We start from the raw sequence: 7,500 nt of genomic DNA, 5'->3' as shown, positions 1-7,500 counted from the left end.
CGAGGTGTAGGTCGTTCTTGGTTTTTGGGTTCAGGGTTCGGGGTCGAAGGGAGTGTACGGGAGTTAGGGAGGTGGTAGGGTGGCTCTTGGGTTAAGGGGTTTAGGGGATTTAGGGGTTTAGGGAGTAGTCCTTAGGTTTGGGGGGTTAAGGGTCAGGGGTTGGGGGTTGGGTGGATTCTGAATACCAAAGGGTTCCAGAGTTCCAGAGTTCCAGGGTTCCTGGGTTCCAGAGTTCCAGGATTCCATGGTTCCAGGATTCCAGAGTTCCTGGGTTCCAGAGTTCCAGAGTTCCAGGATTCCAGGGTTCCAGGCTTCCAAGATTCCAGGGTTCCAGGATTCCAAAGTTCCAGGGTTCCAGAGTTCCAGGAGTCCAGGGTTCCAGAGCTCCTGGGTTCTAGGGTTCCAGGATTCCAGGGTTCCAGAGTTCCAGGGTTCCAAGATTCCAGGGTTCCAAGGTTCCAAGATTCCAGGGTTCCAGGATTCCAGGGTTCCAGATTTCCAGGGTTCCAAGGTTCCAGGATTCCAGGGTTCCAGGGTTCCAAGGTTCCAAGGTTCCAGGGCTCTTGTTCCGGAAGAGTCTGCTATCAGCGTCTCCGGGAGTGTCGGAAGGTTTCTGAGAGAGTCTCAAGTCCGGGGATTATGTCCGGGGGCTCGAAGAGGTTCCTTGTCTCCGGGTGTCCGGCGAACTCACCGGAATAAGGAAACAACGACGTTCCGGGGCTCTTGTTCCGGAAGAGTCTGCTATCAGGGTCTCCGGAAGTGTCGGAAGGTTTCTGAGAGAGTCTCAAGTCCGGGGATTATGTCCGGGGGCTCGAAGAGGTTCCTTGTCTCCGGGTGTCCGGCGAACTCACCGGAATAAGGAAACTATGATGTGGTCTTCGAGTTCTGTCTGAGAGCCACTTGGCACTGAAGACTCGAGTGACATCGAAGTTCGAAGTTGACTTCGGCAGGAAGAGTGCAAGAAGAAATGACACCCGGTATGCAAGGGGTTGTCAAAATGAAGATATCATGGGGAAGAGAGAGAGAGAGAGAGAGAGAGAGAGAGAGAGAGAGAGAGAGAGAGAGAGAGAGAGATAGGGGGGAGAGAGAGAGAGAGAGAGAGAGAGAGAGAGAGAGAGAGAGAGGGAGGTAGAGAAAAAGAGAGAGGGGGGAGAGGAGAGAGAGAGAGAGAGAATGAGGGGGGTAGAGAGAGAGAGAGATAGAGAGAGGGGGGTAGAGAGAGAGAGAGAGAGAGAGAGAGAGAGAGAGAGAGAGAGAGAGAGAGAGAGAGAGAGGGGGGGGGGTGAGGGAACTACTGCTCTGAGAAGAGAGCTACTGCTCTTTTCGCATCTGTGATCTTTTGTGCCTAAGAGAGAAGAAAGAAGGTAAGAGAGCGGAACTACTACTCTTTTCCTATTCGTGATCTTTAGAGAGAGAAGTAGGGCTACTGCTCTTTCCGTATATGCTATTTTTGAGAGAGAGAGAGAATGAGGGAGAGGGGGTGATGGGGAATTATTACTGTTTTCATATATTTGATTTTTGTGACAAAGAGAGCAGATAGAGAGTGAAATAACTAATTTATTTATTATCTTTTGAGAGAGAGAGAGATGGGGGCTAGTGCTCTTTATATATCTACGATCTCTTTTTCTAGAGAGAAGAGGGGGGTAGTGCTGCTCTTTTTTGTATCTATAATCTTTTGTGATAAAGAGAAAAGAGTAAATGCCGCAGAGAGCTTCTTCGCGTGACATTCGTTAGTTGGTGGTGCGTGCGTGCGTGCGTGCGTGCGTTTCCTGATGACCCTCACTGTCCTTCTTAAAACACTGACTCACGTGACAAGTCCCTCTCGGCCCTCTCGATTTTTTTTTTTCAAAATTTCTTGAAGTTAATAGGAAGTCTCTGAAGTTAAGAAGAAGAAGAAGAAGAAAAAAAAAAAGCCAGGAGGCGACCTTAAGAGAATGACGAAAGACCTTTACCTAAAACCGAAAGCGTTAAGGTACCTAAACCCGTTGAACTGGGTTAAGGAATGGATATTTGAAGGACACTTCACCACTGACTAAGAAGACGGGTCACCACTTAACCTGAATAGAATCGTTTGACGCCAAACCAAAGGTTCCCCAACCCTCCCGCCTTTACCACGTAACCTCAGTCATGCTCACCAGCCATGCACGAGACCATTAATACGGCAGCACTAGTTTTATGATACGCAATTTGTTTTATTGTAAATGGTTGCTGAATATAGTCATCTATTAGCATATGTAATCTATTTAGTACATGTCATTTATTAGTACACACACACACACACACACACACGCACACACACACACAAACACACACACACGCACACACACACACACACATATATATATATATATATATATATATATATATAAAGAGAGAGAAAGAGAGAGAGAGGGAGAGAGAGAGAGAGAGATTCTCAATAACAAAGAGAACTCTTTATTTACGTAGCACAACGACAGCTAAAGACTTACGACACCGAAATGACATTTTTTTAACGCAACAGAATGACACGCTTCCCACCCCAGATAAGAAAGACGAATGTAAATCCAGTAAGGAGAGTCCATTTAATAGTTGGCAAATTGCCGCTCCGGGAACGCAAGCGGGTCATTTCAGAGCGCTGACCCGTCATTACCTCCAGGACTCGTCAATGGTCTTTTTCTGTCGTTTATGAAGTCGAAGGCGGGGGTGGGGTGGGGTGGAGTAGGGTGGGTGGGGGGTTGAGAGGTACTTTGCTCACAGTATGAGGAGGGAGGGGGCGAGGGAGGGAAGGAAGGATGAGCTGGGCGCGTTCCTATGTGCGTTCCCAGATGCGTTCCTGGTACTTTGCTCACAGTATGAGGGAGGGAAGAAAAGACGAGCTGGGCGCGTTCCTAGGTACATTCCCAGATGCGTTCCTGGTACTTTGTCCACAGTATGAGAAGGGGATGGAGGGAGGGAAAGATGAGCTGGGCGCGTTCCTATGTGCGTTACTCTGTATCCTGAACAAAGTCATGCTAGTCAGGACACTGAGGAGCGTACCTAGGAACGCACCGAAGAACGCGCCCAATTCGGGGGAAAGCGCCATTGCAGCGAATTAAATAATCTGGTAGAGGCGAGATTGAAGCGATTAAAATCGTCTGGCGGCAGCCTTAGTGCAACCCGGTATGGAAGGTATTAAGCCCTTTTTATTTTATTTCTATTTTATTTTATCTTATTCTTATTCTATTTTATTCAATTTTATTTGTTTTTTTATTTTATTTTATTATATTTTATTTCTATTTTATTCAATTTTATTTGTTTTTTATTTTATTTTATTATATTTTATTTCTATTTTATTCTAATTCTATTTTATTTTATTGTATTTAATTTCTATTTTTATTTTATTTTATCTTATTTTTATTCTATTTTATTCAATTTTATTTGATTTCCTATTTTATTTGATTATATTCTATTTCTATTTTATTCTAATTCTATTTTATTTTATTTTATTTCGTTTTATTTTATTTTATTTTATTTCTATTTTATATATAGCTTTCTTATACAAAGGAGGTTAAAGACCTTTGTTCACGTGAGAACGAAAACCTAGTTCGCTAACTGCCTCTCTGGCCAGTTAGACCCTTATATTAAGTCTTTTTCTGCGTGATGGGAGGAATTCAACACAGTCTGATGTCCGGAGGAAGATTTGTATATCTTTAACATGCAGTTAGAAAACGTTTAGTGAAATGTATATCCAGGTTCTTTCCCTTCACGGTATTGAACAGCGCTGACAGAGAGAGAGAGAGAGAGAGAGAGAGAGAGAGAGAGAGAGAGAGAGAGAGAGAGAGAGAGAGAGAGGGAGCGGAGGGAGAAGAGGGGAAAGGAAAAAGAGATAGTCAGATAGTTACATAGACAGACAAAGAGAGAAAGAGGGAGAGAGAGAGAGAGGGTGGGGGAGGGAGAAGAGGGGAAAGGAAAAAGAGATAGATAGTTACATAGACAGACAAAGAGAGAAAGAGGGAGAGAGAGAGAGAGAGAGAGAGAGAGAGAGAGAGAGAGAGGGAGGGAGGGAGAAGAGGGGAAAGGAAAAAGAGATAGACAGATAGTTACATAGACAGACAAAGAGAGAAAGAGGGAGAGAGAGAGAGAGAGGGTGGGGGGAGGGAGGGAGAAGAGGGGAAAGAAAAAGAGATAGTCAGATAGTTACATAGACAAAGAGAGAAAAAGGGAGAAAGAGAGAGAGAGAGAGAGGGAAAACAGAGGGAAAACAAAGAGAGGGAGGGAAAAGAGGGAGAAGGAAGAAAGAGAGAATAGAGAGGAACAAGAGAGGAGAGAGGAAAGAGAGAAAATGAGGAAAAGGAATAGAGAGAGAAAAGTAAATAGAGAAGAAAGAGAAGATAGAAAAGAAAGAGAAAAGAGAGGAAAAAGAGAAAATAGCGAGAGAAAGAAAAAGAAAAAGGAAGAGAGAGAAAGAAAGAGAGAGAGAGAGAGAGAGAGAGATCACGATAGTAATTCCTGTAAAACTATCAACTCTCATTGTCGCCATCGTGCTGTACTATTGATGAAATTGATCCGTCTGACATTTGCTCGAAAACTGGAAGACTTCCAGGCTTCCAGGGAGCTCTAAAGAAGCGACAAAACGCAGCTGGAACGACCAGACATTTGTGGTTGATGAATTGAAGATTACCAAAAATACACCTATTGGTGGCTTGCAAGTAGAAATAGAAAGATACGGAATGATGGATAGACAGATATGCAGATTGATAACAAAGTATGAATTGATAGACACACACAGAGACATGTGAAGGTAAGGAATGATAGACACAGACACACAGATAGATTGATATTAGAAAACGGAATGATAGACAGACAGACAGACATACAGACAGACAGACAGATAAGCAGAGAGACAGACAGACAGACAGACAGACAGGTAAGCAGAGAGACAGACATACAGACAGACAGACAGATAAGCAGAGAGACAGACAGACAGACATACAGAGAGACGGACAGACAGACAGACAGACAGACACAGATAGATCGATATCAAAATACGGAATGATAGACAAACAGATAGGCAGACAGACAGACATACATGCATACATACATACAGACAGACAGACAGACAGATAAGCAGAGAGACAGACAGGCAAACAAACAGACAGACAGACAGACAGACACAGATAGATCGATATCAAAATACGGAATGATAGACAGACAGATAAGCAGAGAGAGAGAGAGACCGACAGACAGACAGACAAATAGGCAGACAGACAGACGGACAGACAGACACAGATAGATCGATATCAAAATACGGAATGATAGACAGACAGATAAGCAGAGAGAGACAGACAGACAGGCAGACAGACAGACAGAGACAGACAGGTGAATAGACATTTAAAAAAAATGCAGAACTGGATGCGACTGACAAAAAGACAACCCACTCGAAAGGTCCAAATAGTCAGAAAGATGGAAGGAGAGAGAGAGAAAGAAAACACGACAAAGAGAAGAGACAAGGGGAGCTGGGAAACAAGGACCCTCCCCCAAATGCGTGCAGGTAGAAGCTGGGAAACAAGGACCCCCCCCCCCTCCCCAAATGCGTGCCGGTGGAATATCAGACAGAGGGAGCGTTGTCAAAAAGAAAGTTACACAGATTGTTAGGTAGACGAGGAAAAGGGGCCGAATATAGCCTGGAAAGAAAAAAAGAAAGAAAGAAAGAAAGAAAGAAGAGGTGGCACAAGAGAATATCTTTGCAGAGAGAGGGAGGGAGAGAGATAGAGGAAATGTGGTAAACGGGGAGAGAGAAAGAGAGGGCAAGAGAGAGAGAGAGAGAGAGAGAGAGGGAGGGAAGGAGGAAGAAAGAGAAAATGTGGTGAACGTGGAGAGAGAAAGAAAGGGCAAGAGAGTGTGAGAGAGAGAGAGAGAGAGAGAGTGATAGAGAGAGAGAGAGAAAGATAGAGTGAGAGAAAGAGCGAGTGGGTGATAGAGTGAGTGAGATGAGATATGAGAGAGAGAGAGAGATATAGAGTGACAGAGTGAGTGAGAGAAAGTGGTGATACAGAGAGAAAGAGAGAGAGAGACAGAGAGAAGGGAGAGAGAGGTCGGGGGGAAGAGGTCAAAAGGCGACCTTGAGGTCCTACTCTCATCTGAATGAAATCATCTGGTAATAGCTAGAACAACATCTGCAAATTGTCATCATAACGAAGTAAGAACAAATGAGGTAAAGGGAACAGAAAAGAAACAAAGACGGGAAGAGACAAAAAAAAAAAAAAAAAAAAAAAAAAAAAAAAAAAAAAAAAAAAAAAAAAAAAAAAAAAAAAAAAAAAAAAAAAAAAAAAAAGGACAAGTGGATATGTGAGGAGGGGCGTGGGGATGAGGATTGTGTGAGAGGAAGGGAGAGACAGGGAACATGGAGTACGGAGGATTGTACCTGTGTCTATATATATATATATATATATATATGTGTGTGTGTGCGTGTGTGTCTGTGTGTTTACCTAGTTGAATTTTACGGGAAGGGGAGCTATGCTCGTGGTGTCCCGTCTTCGTATCTCATTTTATCTAAACTATTTTTAAATTCATGCATTGTTTTTGCACACACCACTTTCTCATCTAACTTGTGTGTGTGTTTGTGTGTTTGTGTTTGTTTATGATTTTGTGCCTGTTCGTTTGTGTAGGATGAAAGTCCTTTGTAGAATAACATTCTTGCTCGCCATTTATTTTCTCGGGTCCTTTTTCGTGTTTTATTGGATCAGTTCCTTGTGTCTGTATGTGTGTGTGTGCGTGTGTGCTGTCCTAATTTCTCGTTTAATCAAACACACATACACAGTAACATCAACATTCTCGTTTGATTAAACCCACATACACTATAGCAACAACAACTGTAATACAGGGTGGCCACTTTGGTGTACTATATTCCACTACATCAGCTTCTAGGTGATACTTTGTAAAAAAAAAAAAAAAAAAAAAAAAAACATGTTAATGTAAAAATTGCTGGCCTTCGGCCTCATGTATGTGTATGTTTAGGCCATTTTTTACCTATACTACATGCATTTGTACCCATATGAAAGCACAATTCTTGTAGATACCGAGCCTTTTCTGTGCGACCTTACATACACTACTTTTAGGTATTCAACGGATGTATATATACTGTCGCGTCCGGTCTTTACGGTCAGATATCCTCATACGACCTTAAATAGGCTACTTTTCGGTATTCAACGGTCACGGTCACGGTCACGGTCACTTCTCATAAACAACTCAGGTTCAGCAAAGATCAGACTTCTATCCTAGCACCGCTCCTCCCTCCAGCCCTCGCTGCCCACCGCTCTTTGCCGACCGGTCGTGGCAAAGGAGGTTTTTTCCTCCTCTGCTGCTGACCGGTCCGGCACACGCAAGATTTCTTTCTTGACGCTGGCAAGCGGGATCATATTTTAGACAAATCCACAAAATGTACCTTTCTCTTTTTACATTGGTGTACATTTGATACATTTCCCGTGTCACGTAATTCTCTGTTTTCAGAGTTGTGGTCAGATGAAAAGAGATATCTGCACA

This window comes from Oratosquilla oratoria, chromosome 44, assembly GCF_046742065.1.
Source record: "Oratosquilla oratoria isolate Oo_2021 chromosome 44, ASM4674206v1, whole genome shotgun sequence".
NCBI lineage: Eukaryota > Metazoa > Arthropoda > Malacostraca > Stomatopoda > Squillidae > Oratosquilla > Oratosquilla oratoria.
The sequence above is the reverse complement of the archived record's forward strand: the minus strand, read 5'-3'. Positions refer to the sequence as shown.